General features: G+C 45.2%; 1 pseudogene; it reads left to right on the top strand.

The window, feature by feature from the left end:
- Positions 1-13,417, top strand: part of LOC115951850 — a 23,072-nt pseudogene extending 9,655 nt beyond the window's left edge.
- Positions 13,418-13,476: the final 59 nt, after the last annotated feature.

Raw genomic sequence — 13,476 nt, 5'->3', positions numbered from 1 at the left:
CTCCTGTGGTCCGTCCTGATTTCTCCTTTCAGCGTTGGTCCCTTCTTGATCCGCTCCTTGGTTATTGACCGCCGCATTCTTTTGGTTCAACTGCTCTTCTAGGTCGTGGTTTTGTTTGGTGAGGCGCTCCACGGCTGCGGCGAGCGTCCTGACCTGTTTCTCAAGGGCAGTCGTAGGGGCTTCTTCTTCTTGAACGTCATTCGTGGTTGCCATTGAGCGAGTGAGTACCATGTAACTCTTTTGTCTAGGAAGCGGTGAAGTGCTACACGTTTCCCCACAGGCGGCGCCAACTGATGACGTTGAAAATTGTCACCAATAGGTCACACCGTACTCGCGACTCAAAGCGAACCTGCACAACAAGAACGATCGAAAGAAAACCTTTAGAGAGCACCTGTGTGGTGCCGGCCAAACGCTCTCTGAAGGTCAAGTCAGAATTCGTCTCTTCACTTTTAGAGCGCTAGAGAGGGTCAATTAATCGTACCTTGATTCGCGAAAGTGTTAGTCCTTTTATAGTGGAGTTGGCTTTTCTTCTTGACCTCCAGATATTTCCAATGTGGGACTCTAATACAAATTCTCCAAAGCGTGGTGAGCAAGGCTTTCCCTTTTCGGATCTTAGGGCTTTTCTAGGCGATAGAGATTTCGGATCATGGGCCCTTACTATGTCTGTCAGCGATGGGCCTTCAAAGCGCGTGGGACCATCTTTACACAGGCCCAACAGTTCCAATCCGTCAGGCCCATTAAGGTAGGCCCATCAGGCTCTATATTTTATCATCTTCAGTAGTCTCTCTCATTTTCTTGGCATAGCTCACTCCTGATATTTTCTAAGTCATACCCAAAAGTGGGGGAACGTTAAAAATGAATTTTATTTATTTATTTATTATTTCAGACTTTGTAGGGAGCTCGTAGATTCAGATTTCAGTGCTACAATAATTTCGCATCTAAGTGATTGTGACAGTGCAAAAGTTTGGTAGCTAATACAGGAAACAAAAAGTAGGATGTGTATCTGTTATCCTCGTTAGTTTCTTAATATGATCAAGAACAAGAAATAAAATAATCTCAGGAAATATCCACCATATATAAGTGGGATAAACTGATGAAAGGTCATACATAGTCCTTAGGTATAGAAATTGGCTATGCAACTCTCATTGGCAATTTTTATGAAAAAACCTGACATTTATTCTCTATTTTATTTATGTTCTCATCTATGTGCTTTGAGTGAATATTTACATGCGTCTTTAGAACTGTTCTTTAGGAATGTCAATATTTGTCTATGAAGTCTGAATCATATTATGACCGAACTTCTGGTGCGTGTAGATTGGGTCAGCTTTAAAGACGCTGTTTGATGATGGTCTAGTTAAGCGTGAGGACTTATGGATCACCTCCAAACTCTGGTTTGTTCTAAAAATTATATGACTGCAAACTGTACTAAGGTTTCTTTGATGAAAATTTAAATAAGCTGCATTTTTTTTTCTACTCTTTTTATTATCTAATTTGAACTATAACTATCTGCAGGGGTACTGATCACGTGCCAGAAGATGTACCAAAGGCATTAGATAAAACTTCACAGGACTTGCAACTTGACTATGTGGATCTGTATCTAGTATGTATGCCACACTTAAGAGTGCCAAAATTTAAATAAACTTTTAAGGACTTTGCTAATGTATTTCATTGATAAGAGTTCTAATTTCTTCTAAAGATCCACTGGCCAGTTAGCATGAAAAAGGGGTCCGTTGGCAACAAACCTGAAAATCTTACCCAACCTGACATTCCGGGTACATGGAAAGCAATGGAGGCACTCTATGATTCGGGGAAGGCTCGAGCTATTGGAGTTAGCAATTTCTCTTCAAAGAAACTTGGGGATCTGTTGGAGATAGCACGTGTGCCTCCAGCTGTTAACCAAGTGGAGTGCCACCCCGTTTGGCAGCAGCCAAAACTACATACATTTTGTAAAGCTAAAGGAGTTCACCTGTCTGTAAGTATGTTGATATAAAGTGGATTATAATTTTTTGTGCTTGAAGCCTTGAATAGAAACGGAAACGGGATCTTTGCTATTAAATTATGCAGAATAGACTGATGGCAAGAGCTTCAGAAACAAAACAGACCTGTTTTCATTTTAATGTGATTTTGGAAACTTCATTTCCAAGTTACTTAATGGCTAATGCTGATTTTTTGTCTTGCAGGGATATGCACCATTGGGTTCCCCTGGTAGTACGGCTACTATCTGATGATGCCGAAAATATCACCAATAGGACACACAGCACTCGCGATTCAAAGTGAACCTGCACAACAAAATAACAGAAGACCTTAGAGAGCACCGGTGTGGTGCTGGCCAAATACTCTCCGAAGGTCAAGTTAGACTTATTCTCACAACTCTAGAGTGCTAGAGAGGGTAAATTATGTGTACCTTCTTTTGCGAGGGTATTGGGGATTTTGTAGTAGTAGATGATCGGCTATTCCTCCTTGGTGTGGAAGTCTTTTCCTTATAGAACTCTACTTGAATATTTCCGAGTGTGGTGAGCAAAGTTTTTCCTTGTAGAGGAGATCTACTTTCAGTGTGCGTATCTTCTAGAATCCCCCTTGTGCTAGGATTTCCATTTTGGGATTCTAGGGCATTTTAGGCAATGAGCGATAGAGACCTTAGATCAAGGGCCCTTACTGTGTCCTTCAGCGATGGGCTTTCAATGAGTATTGGATCATCTCTATATCGGCCCAACAATTCCAATCCTTCAGGCCCATTACCACAGGCCCGTCAGGCTTATATTTTATCCTCTTCAGTTGCCCCCTTCACCCCAAGGGTCCGTCAGTTTAGAAAGGAACCATGGGGTGACGACCCTAAGGTAAGGGCGTGACGGATAATTTTTTATGACGGAATGAGACCAATGAGACTTAAAGCAGAGGTTTTAAGGTTACAGTTACAATGGGTTGACGGATTCATGCAAGTTAAGATGACGGTGCAAGCGAGGAAACCGTCGACCATACCAACTACTGACAGGCTATAAGAAAGTCATAAATGATGATGACACGCGTCGTAATTTGATTGGGTTTTATCTCAGATCAAAGCATCGCTTCGGCTTCCGTGCATCTTCCTTATAAATAAGGGAGTGTTCCTTCTCATTTCTCCAATTTCAACAGAAATTATCCTGTCAGAGCTCATCCGTCACACCTGTCAGAACTCATCCGTCATACTTTGTCAGAGGCTGAACCGTCTAGTTGCTTCGATCGTCAGCGCTGTACTTCCTCCTTTCATTCATAAAATTGGTAAGTGTTCTTCTTTCCAAGACCAAATTTGTTTTAATTTACCTTACTATCCACACCCGTTATGAATATATAGACCCGTCAGAGTCTTAGGTTTTTGTCGTTTCGTGTAAGAAATGTCTAGTGCATCCAGTAATCAGTCGGTTGTTTGTGACGGGCTGGATTACGAGGAAGTATATCCGTCCGGTCACAAAGAACAAGATAGTCCAGCTGATGATAGGAGTCCGTCTTCCTCCTCCTCGTCCTCAACATATGAGGACACAGAGGTGGTTGAACAAGAAGAGGGCTTTGATGATGGTGAGGAACAGATTGTTAGATCCGCCGTTGGTGCTGATGGGCTCAAGGAGTTCGTCATGCTACCAGAGTGGATGGTGAATTACTTCACGTCTGTTATAAAAGAAAAGCACTTCAAAACATTTAGGGATAACTATCAAATTCCAGACAATATTTCCATCCGTCTACCCCATAAATCAGAGAGATGCTATTATGAAGGGGTAGAGGGTGTCGGGGTATATGAGCAAATGTTGAAGGCCGGACTCAGGTTCCCATTGAGTTCGCTTCACTGTGAGCTCCTTCGATATTTGGAACTATCCGTGAACCAGATTTCCCCTAATGCCTGGAGGGTCTTCATAGCGATGGAAATTCTATACGACATAATGTCCGACGGCGCCAAGAGGCTGACGGTTAGGGAGTTCCTTCATTGCTACCGTCCGGACGAAATTGATAGGTCCAGGGGAATATATAGCTTCGTCCCCAAGAGTCCGCTATTGAAGGTCATCTATGACACGCCAGACTCAAATAGGGATTGGAAGAGCCGTTACTTCTTTCTAGAGGGTGACGGTTGAATGTGTCGTCCAGGGGACACGGATTGCATGCCCGTTGACACCACTTGGGGCATATTACACCCGTCTAGTATGGACCGTCCTAAAAATTTAATTTTATTTCATTATGTATGTTTTAAAACAATTTAACCGTCCTTCCTCCTTTGCAATTAGACGACGCCCCCAAGTGGACATTAAGGAGTTCGCCTTCCTTGAAAAAAATTTCTCAAAGACCCAGCCGGAGGAAAGGACTTGGGCGAAGTTGGTGTCACTTAAGACCATCCATTGGTATTGTGACGGACCAGAACCAACACCAGCTGCTGTCAAGTACGAGGAACAGATTAGAAGGCGTAAGTCCGTCATCCTCTTCTTGATAAGTTACGTATCTTATTTTGATAACTAATATTCCCATCCACTTTTCAGAAATGGACGACACCAAGAGGAGAGCTTTGATCAGATCCAAAGCTGCAAAGAAGACCGGCGATGTTGCTCCCCCTGTGATGGACCCAAGCAATCCATCCGTCAAGAGGAAAACGCAGCCCAAAGGGGGCCGTCAGGCCAAGAAGGCCAAAGTGTCCTTGGAACCCGTCGTGGGACTTATGACGAAGCCTCCGAAGACGGCCACTCCAATCAAGCATGGGGTCTGCAAGAGCCTCATGAAGGGGCCGTCGAAGGATCAAGAGAAGCCGCCCGTCCTTCTTCAGGAGGATTCTAAGCATGCCTTAGAACAGATTTCCTCCATTATGTCGGCGGAGGATTATGAAGACCTAGGCAACCATTCGACGAAGGCCATGGGTGAGACGGGCCTTTTTGCTATTACACAGGTAAGACAGTCCGTCTAATTCACCAATGCTAATTACTTTTCTTTTTTGTCCACACTTCATTTCATAACTACCATTATTATTATTTTTTAGGCGATGGTCATGATGAACGGGCTGATGGGACGGTGCCTCAGCCATGAGACGGCCCTGGATCATGTACGGGCGAAAGCGGAGCAGATGGAGGACGAGCTTAATCAGTTGCGAAATTGGAAACCCAAGATGAAGAGGAAGCTTGAACTTTCAGAGAAGGTAAGGAAAAATCTTGAACAGGTGACAGAAGAGGCAAAGAAGACTCTTGAGAGCAAGGACAAGGAGATAGAAGACCTGAAAAATGAAGTCCGTTAGGCTAAGGACATTGCGGTTCGTGAGTACCGTGACTCCGACGCCCTGATTTCTGAACTAGGTGACTCTTTCCTTCAAGGTTTCGAGGATGCCATCCGCCAGGTCAAGCAAGCTTATTCGGACTTGGACGTTTCAAAGTTCAAGGTCGAAGACCCAGCTTAGACATCCGTCATGCCTGCTGCTTCAGAGAATACAGACGACCTCTTTGCTGATGACGATGACCTTGGTGACGGGGAGTCAGCACCAGCAAAAGTTGCACAAGTTCAGCCTGATACGGATGCGGTCCCTCAGTCCGTCGTTAATGAGGACCAAGTTTAGTAGCTAGATTTCCCTTTTTTTTTTTCTTTTTTTTTTTTTTTTTTTTTATGTACTTGGAGAACAATTTTCATCCGTTGCTGATGATATGTAAACATTGCCTTTTAAGGGCTTATTTTTTTGTCGAATGCATCCGTTCACTCCGTTTTATATGTTGAATGTTTTAATTTTTTGAACTTTTTAATTTTGCACTTGAATTCTGTTATTGTGGGACCTACTTACACCCGTCCATTTATTTGTTACTATTTGGTCCGACATGTATGGGGATGGTTTCTGTTAGAAGAATTCACTTTTCAGAGACCCGTCCACCCTGTGGGATAGTTTCAAGTCTGTCCATTTTGGCCATGAAATTTCTATCCTCTTGGGACGATCCGTCCACCTTTGGGACATGTTCTGTATCCGTCTAAGTTAAATTTTCATCCTTTGGGATGACCTGTCCACTTTGTGGACATGTCTTGTATCCGTCCACATTGGACTTTAGATTTTCATCCTCCTGGGATGATTCGTCCACTTTGTGGACATGTTTTGTATACGTCCACTTTGAACTTTAAATTTTCATCCGTCCATTTTTTGGACTTGCTTTTATATCCGTCCTCTTTGGCTAAATTTTTATCCTCTTGGAATGATCCGTCCACTTTGTGGACTTGCATTATATCCATCCACTTTGGACTAAATTTTTATCCTCTTGGGATGATCCGTCCGCTTTGTGGACATGTTTTGTCTACGACCATTTTGGACTTTAAGTCGTTATCCTCTTAGGATGATCCGTCCACTTTGTGGACTTATTTTGTATCCGTCCATTTTGGACTTCAAATCGTCATCCTCGTAGGATGATCCGTCCACTTTGTGGACTTGTATTGTATCCGTCCATTTTGGACTTCAAATCGTCATCCTCGTAGGATGATCCGTCCACTTTGTGGACTTGTTTTGTCTACGTCCATTTTGGACTTTAAGTCGTTATCCTCTTAGGATGATCCGTCCACTTTGTGGACTTATTTTGTGTCCGTCAATTTTGGACTTCAAATCGTCATCCTCGTAGGATGATCCGTCCACTTTGTGGACTTATTTTGTATCCGTCCATTTTGGACTTTAAGTCGTCATCATCTTGGGATGATCCGTCCACTTTGTGGACACTAATAATAATAAAAAATCCATGTAGAAAATCAAAACTGTATCTGATTATTCTTCTTAATAGAAATGCGTAAGGAAAAGTACCTGCCCCCTTGGGCTTAAAAAGGCACAAAAAAATTGTAGCAAAAATAGTTGAAGAAAAACTAATAATTAAAAAGCTTAAATAAACTGGTCAATTGGGGGATCGTTGTTGTTCGCCGTGTTACTACTACTGGTAGTACTTTCTCAAGTGCTCGGCATTCCATGGATGTGGCAGCTTCTTTCCGTCTATCGTCTCCAGGTGGTAGGTGCCTTTTCTTTGCCATGACGTAACTTGGTAAGGTCCTTCCCAATTGGGGCCGAGCTTTCCCTGTGTAGGGTCTCTAATGGCACCCATGACCTTCCTGAGTACGAGGTCTCCTACTTGGAAGTCTCTGTGTTGGACCCGAGAGTTGTAGTGTTTAGCCATGCAATCCTGGTATCTAGCGAGCCTTTGTTCCGCCGCCGACCTAATCTCGTCTATCAGGTCCAGTTGTAGCCACATTGCTTCGTCATTCCTGCTCTCGTCATGGTTATGAAACCTGTAACTTGTGAGCCCAACTTCAGCCGGGATGACTGCCTCGCTCCCGTACGTAAGTCGGAATAGTGTCTCTCCTATTGGAGTCCTTGCCGTCATCCTGTATGCCCATAATATGCTCGGCAATTCTTCAGGCCATATGCCCTTTGCCCCTTCGAGCCGAGTCTTGATAATTTTAAGTAAGGATCGGTTCGTAACTTCAACCTAGCCATTAGCCTGAGGATGGGTGGGGGATGAGTAGTGGTTCTTTATCCCTAGCTGTAAGTAAAAATCCTGGAAGTAGTCGTTGTCGAACTGCCTCCTGTTATCTGAGACAAGGACTCTAGGAATACCAAACCTGCATATGATGCACCTCCAGACAAAACTTCTTATGTTCTTCTCCGTAATGGTGGCCAAAGCTTCCGCTTCTACCCATTTTGTAAAGTAGTCAATACCCACTACCAAGAACTTCAGCTGTCGTACCGCTGTTGGGAAAGGTCCCATAATGTCTAATCCCCACTGAGCGAACGGCCATGGAGCCGTCATCGAGGTCAGTTCTTCGGTTGGTTTCCTGATAATATTGCTGAATCTTTGGCATTTGTCACAGCTTTTAACATAAGCCTCGGCATCCTTCTGCATGGTCGGCCAGTAATACCCAGCTCGCACCAACTTGTGTACCAACGACCTCGACCCAGAATGGTTCCCGCAGATTCCTTCGTGTACCTCCCTCATCACGTAGTCTACCTCTTTGGCACCCAGGCATCTTAGATACGGACGGGAGAAACCTCTTTTGTACAGGATGTCTTTTATCAAGACGAACCTTGCCGCCTGGACCTTTAGTTTTCTTGCTGCCTCCTTTCCGTCTGGCAATGCCCCGTTCTTTAAGTATGAAACTATCGGTGTGGTCCAGGTGTTTTCGGAGCATATCTCCTGCATGTTGCCGGGATCTATTAGTGGAGAAAGCTGAACAAAAGAGAGTACATTATTCGGGGTTATCATATGCTCTACTGAAGTGGTTTTGGTTAGGCGGTCGGCGAGCTCATTTTCTCCCCTGGGGATTTGGATGATCTTGGCTTCTAGGTCGTCGATTTTTGCCCTTACTTGATCAAGGTATCTCTTCATCCTTTCACCCTTGCATTCATAATCTCCGTTCACTTAATTGGTCACGACCTGAGAGTCACAGTAAACGACTACGCTCGCGGCTCCTGTGGCTTTGGCGAGGTCGAGGCTTGCTACTACTGCTTCGTATTCTGCTTCATTGTTGGTGGTGGGGAAGTCAAGACAGACCATACATTCAATCCTGTCTCCTTCAGGTGACAGCAGTACGATGCCGGCTCCTTCGGCTTGTCTATTGGATGATCCATCAGTATATATGCTCCATTGAGGGAACTCTTCTGCCCCCTTGTCTTCGTCATGAGTAAACTCTGCTATGAAGTTGGCTACGATCTGTCCTTTGATGGCTGTCCGTGGGCGGTACTTGATATCAAATTCGCTCAACTCTATAGCCCACAACGTCAGTCGACCTGCAGCTTCAGGATTGCTCATCGCCCTTCGCAAGGGCTTATCGGTCATTACGTTCACCGTATGGGCTTGAAAGTATGGCTTGAGCTTGCGAGCCGCCGTGACTAATGCAAAGGCAAGTTTCTCCATAGGTGGGTATCTTTCTTCGGCACCGCGGAGCACCCGCTGCGCTGACTGCGACAGGGAAGACAGCTAGGTAGAGGAAGAGTTCCTCACCTGGTTGCGAGGGGCTCAACAGCGGTAGGGAAGATAGATAGGCTTTTAACTCCTCGAATGCTCGCTGACATTCGTCCGTCCACTCGAAAGACTTCTTCAACATGCGAAAGAAGGGCAGGCACTTGTCTGTGGCTCTCGACACGAATCTATTTAATGTCGCTATCTTGCCGTTGAGGCTTTCCACTTCCTTCACATTTCTCGGGGGAGCCATCTCTATTATGGCTCGGATCTTGTCCGGGTTGGCCTCAATCCCCTTTGAGATACCATGAATCATAGGAATTTTCCCGCCGTCATGCCGAAGGTGCACTTTCCCGGATTGAGCTTCATGTTATAGGATCGAAGCGTGCCGAATGTTTCTCTTAGGTCTTCCAGGTGATCTTCCTCCTTTCAGCTCTTCACTAGCATGTCATCGACATAGACTTGGACATTTCTCCCGATTTGCTGTGCGAACATCTTGTTCATCAGCCTTTGGTACGATGTACCCACATTTTTTAGGCCGAATGGCATTACTTTGTAGCAGAAGAGTCCTTGACTGGTCACGAACGAAGTCTTCTCCTGATCAGTTTCGTGCATGCGGATCTGGTTATAACCTGAGAAAGCGTCCATGAAGCTTAGTAATTGGTGTTGAGCCGTCGAGTCTACTAGGACGTCGACCCTTGGAAGGGGATAGCTATCTTTGGGACACGCTTTGTTAAAATCGGTGAAGTCCACGCACATCCGCCACTTGCTGTTTGCTTTTTTAACCATTACTACGTTCGCCAGCCAATCGGGATAGTAGACTTCCCTAATGAAGCTTGCCTCTTGTAGTTTGCGGACTTCTTCCTCTATTGCTTGGTCTCGTTCCGGGGTGAACACTCTCTTCTTCTGTCGGATGGGTGAAAAGGAGGGCAACACATTCAGTTTGTGTATCATGACCGAGGGATCTATTCCTAGCATGTCGTCATGACTCTAGGCGAACACATCTTGATTGCTCCTCAAGAAAGTTATGAGCTCTTGACGGATTGCAGGGTTAGCAAGCGTTCCGATCTTGGTTGTTCGATCCAAATTGGAGCTGTCAAGAGATATCTCCTCTAGTTTCTCCGTTGGTTCCGTCACCGTTCGGTGCTTTTCTATGTTCAAGGCCTGGACTTGGTCTTCCATCTCCATCATGGCCACATAGCAGTCCCGTGCGGCCATTTGACTTCCGCGCAGCTCTCCTATTCCATAATTCGTAGGGAATTTGATCATCAGGTGGTAAGTTGAGGTTTCCGCCTTCCATGAGTTGAGCGTGGGTCGTCCGACGATAGCGTTATAGGCAGACGAGCAATCGACCACTAAGAATGTTACGTCCTTGGTGATTTACTGGGGGTAATCGCCTACCGTCACGGATAACGTGACCGCGCCCAAAGCGAATACCCGGCTTCCTCCGAAACCAACGAGCGGGGCGTTCGTTGGCATTAATCGCTCCTTGTCAATCCTCATTTGCTGGAACGCCGGATAATACAAGATATCGGCTGAGCTGCCGTTGTCGACCAACACCCGGTGCATGTTGTAGTCTCCTACCTGCATACTGACGACGAGAGCATCGTCATGTGGATGGTGTAGGCGTCATGCATCTTCTTCTGAGAACCCGATAATGGGGCCTTCTCTTCTTGCTATCTTCGGCACGGTGCCCGTCAACTGAACACTCTGTACCATCCGGAGGTATGTTTTGCGAGCCTTTTTTGAAGACCCGGCTGCAGCTGTTCCTCCGACTATCATCCTTATGTCCCCTATGAGGGGTCTTGGTCGCTCGTTCTCTCGCCGGGGGTACTATTCTTGTGGGGGTGGATCTGTTCTCTCCTTGCTGACGAACTTTTGCAGCTTTCCTTATCGGATAAGGGCTTCAATCTGCTGCTTTAAGTCGTAGCAATCGGCTGTGTTGTGACCATGGTCACAGTGGAAGCGGCAATATTTGTCCCTAGATCGTTTGTTGGAATCACTCTTCAACTTTCCAGGGAACGTCAGGGCCCCTTCGTCCTTAATTTGCATTAGGACTTGGTCTATCGAGGCGATTAATGGGGTGAAACTTGTGAATTTCCCCCCCATGGGTTTAGGGCGTCTCTCCTCCCTTCAGTCTCCTACCCTTCCTTTCTTCCGCCCCTGGTCCTGTCGCGTGTCTTCTTGCCTCTCTCTTTTCTTGGGTCTTTCTCTTTGGGCCAACAGCGCGTCTTCAGCGTTCATATATTTGGTGGCCCTGTAAAGCACCTCTGACATGGTCTTTGGGTCGTTCTTGTATAATACAAGAACTTACCCCCCTTCAGCCCATTCGTGAATGCCGCTACAAGTATCTTGTCATCAGCTTCATCGATCGAGAGCGCCTCTTTATTGAAGTGGGATATGTAGGCCCTTAACGTTTCCTCTTCTCGCTGCTTGATATTCATTAAGCAAGTTGTGGACTTCTTATACCGATGTCCTCCGATGAAGTGCGTAGTAAATTGAGCGCTTAGCTCCTTGAAGGTGCTGATGGAGTTAGGTGCTAGCCGGCTGAACCAAATCCTTGCTGTGCCCTTTAGGGTTGTAGGAAAGGTCCTGCACATAATTGCGTCTGCCACTCCCTGAACGTGCATCAGGGTCTTGAATGTCTCTAGGTGATCTAGAGGGTCCTTGACCCCGTCATAACTATCCATATGTGGCATTCAGAACTTACTTGGCAGGGGGAAGGAGTTGACGGTGGTGGTAAATGGCGAGTCAGTCCGGTTGACAAGGTCGTCAAGGTCACTGGACACTCGTCCCTTGAGAGCGTTCATCATCACTTCCATCTGTTCCTTTATCGCCTGCATCTCCGCAATGATGGGTGGCAGAGCCGTATCTGCAAGAGAAGGAAGACCCGTGTCCCGTCGTTCTGGTCTGCTTGGGGCGTTGCTAGCCTGTGGTCCCTCTTGATTCCTCCTTTCAGCGCTGGTTCCTTCTTGATCTGCTCCTTGGTTATTGGGTGCCGCATTTTTCTGGTTCAGCTGCTCTTCCAGGTCGTGGTTTTGTTTGGTGAGGCGCTCCACAGCTGTGGCGAGCGTCTTGACCTGTCTCTCCAGAGCTGTCGTGGAGGCTTGTTCTTCTTGAACGTCGTTAATGGTCGCCATTGAGCGAGTGAGTACCATGTAACTCTTTTGTCCGAGAAGCGATAATGTGCTACGTTTCCCACAGACGGCGCCAACTGATAATGCCGAAAATATCACCAATAGATCACACAGCACTCGCGACTCAAAGTGAACCTGCACAACAAAATAACAGAATACCTTAGAGAGCACCGGTGTGGTGCCAGCCAAATACCCTCCAAAAGTCAAGTTAGACTTATTCTCACAACTCTAGAGTGCTAAAGAGGGTAAATTATGCGTACCTTCTTTTGCGAGGGTATTGGGGATTTTATAGTAGTAGATGATCGGCTATTCCTCCTTGGTGTGGAAGTCTTTTCCTTATAGAACTCTACTTGAATATTTCCGAGTGTGGTGAGCAAGGTTTTTCCTTGTAGAGGAGATCTACTTTCAGTGTGCGTATCTTCTAAAATCCCTCTTGTGCTAGGATTTCCATTTTGGGATTCTAGGGCGTTTTAGGCAATGAGCGATAGAGACCTTAGATCAAGGGCTCTTACTGTGTCCTTCAGCGATGGGCTTCCAATGAGCATTGGATCATCTCTATATCAGCCCAACAATTCCAATCCGTCAAGCCCATTACCACAGGCCCATCAGGCTTATATTTTATCCTCTTCACTATCAATAACGAGATCCTTAAGAATCCAATTCTCCTCACAGTTGCAGAGAAATTGGGGAAAACTTCTGCACAAGTGGCTCTTCGTTGGGGGGTGCAAATGGGTCATAGTGTACTGCCTAAGAGCAAAAATAAGGCGAGGATCAAGTAAAATTTAGATGTTTTTGACTGGTCAATACCTGAAGATTTGTTTGCCAAGCTTTCTGAAATTAAGCAAGCAAGTATCCTATTCTTATATATTTGTATTAATCTTGGTTTGACAACATCACTATAGGTATAACATGGCACACACCTTCCTGCCATTGGTTTTTTACAATGCTTGGAGTTGAATCTTATGTTATCATATCCTTTAGATAAATGCTTTGATCAAAATGTGGTGTGTAGATGGATTTATGGATTATTAGCTAACCATTTTTGTTGTTCTTGATTTCTTTTTGTTTTAAATGGAATTGTTCTTGAAAATTAGGTACAAAAGAATTAGTGAATTGTTTACAAACAATAAACAGGGTTTCACTTTAAGTGAAAATGACAATAGTGTTGGTATTTATTCAAGCAGGAGAGGCTAATTAAGGGTACTATATATGCTCATGAAACCTTTGGTGCCTACAAGACAATTGAAGAACTCTGGGATGGCGAATTGTGAGCAAGCATCAGATGTTAATTTTCAGGCATTGCTGCTTTTCTTTAAATTTCCTTTTATCCAGTTTGATCCAAACTACTTGATTTTCAATGCTTTCTACCTGGTGGTGACCATAGTCAGGGACCAAGTTGTTTCTGCCAGATAAACTCGAAGTAA

The sequence above is a fragment of the Quercus lobata genome, chromosome 7 (genome assembly GCF_001633185.2).
Source record: "Quercus lobata isolate SW786 chromosome 7, ValleyOak3.0 Primary Assembly, whole genome shotgun sequence".
Taxonomy (NCBI): Eukaryota; Viridiplantae; Streptophyta; class Magnoliopsida; order Fagales; family Fagaceae; genus Quercus; species Quercus lobata.
This window is presented reverse-complemented; position numbering and strand designations above follow the sequence as displayed.